This window comes from Diachasmimorpha longicaudata, unplaced genomic scaffold (genome assembly GCF_034640455.1).
Source record: "Diachasmimorpha longicaudata isolate KC_UGA_2023 unplaced genomic scaffold, iyDiaLong2 ctg00000200.1, whole genome shotgun sequence".
Classification (NCBI taxonomy): Eukaryota; Metazoa; Arthropoda; class Insecta; order Hymenoptera; family Braconidae; genus Diachasmimorpha; species Diachasmimorpha longicaudata.
This window is the reverse complement of record NW_026973992.1, coordinates 27501-27971: the sequence shown is the minus strand read 5'-3', so window position 1 is coordinate 27971 and position 471 is coordinate 27501. Positions and strand designations below refer to the sequence as shown.

The 471-nt window shown below is 29.9% G+C and overlaps 1 non-coding gene across 1 annotated transcript in view; it reads left to right on the top strand.

Moving 5' to 3' along the window:
* The first annotated feature begins 304 nt into the window (after positions 1-304).
* Positions 305-471, top strand: part of LOC135172210 (small subunit ribosomal RNA) — a 1921-nt gene continuing 1754 nt past the window's right edge. Inside the window, exon 1 of the ribosomal RNA XR_010300917.1 lies at positions 305-471. This exon is cut by the window's right edge and continues 1754 nt beyond it. This is a non-coding gene — a ribosomal RNA (small subunit ribosomal RNA).

Genomic DNA, 471 nt, shown 5'->3' with positions numbered 1-471 from the left:
TTTTTTAACAGAGCGTTAACTTACTTCACTCCAAGTAAAATTATAAAGTTGTCAAAATGAAAAAAAGTTATTTCTTATAACCATGTCGTTTAAAAATCTAACGATGAATGTTTTCACATTTACAAATGTGGATGAGAGGAAAGTGTTTGAAATTAAAATCAGCAAAACACCTCAAAATGTATTTAATGTTAATAAAACAAATACAAAATAAAATGTGTTGCACATTTAATTTAAAAAATGTGTTATATCAACACCTAATAAAATGAAAAGAGTTTCATATTTTAAAAGAAAAAAAAATCGAAGCTCCCTGGTTGATCCTGCCAGTAGTGATATGCTTGTCTCAAAGATTAAGCCATGCATGTCTCAGTACATGCCGAATTAAGGTGAAACCGCGAATGGCTCATTAAATCAGTTATGGTTCCTTAGATCGTACTCACATTTACTTGGATAACTGTGGTAATTCTAGAGCTA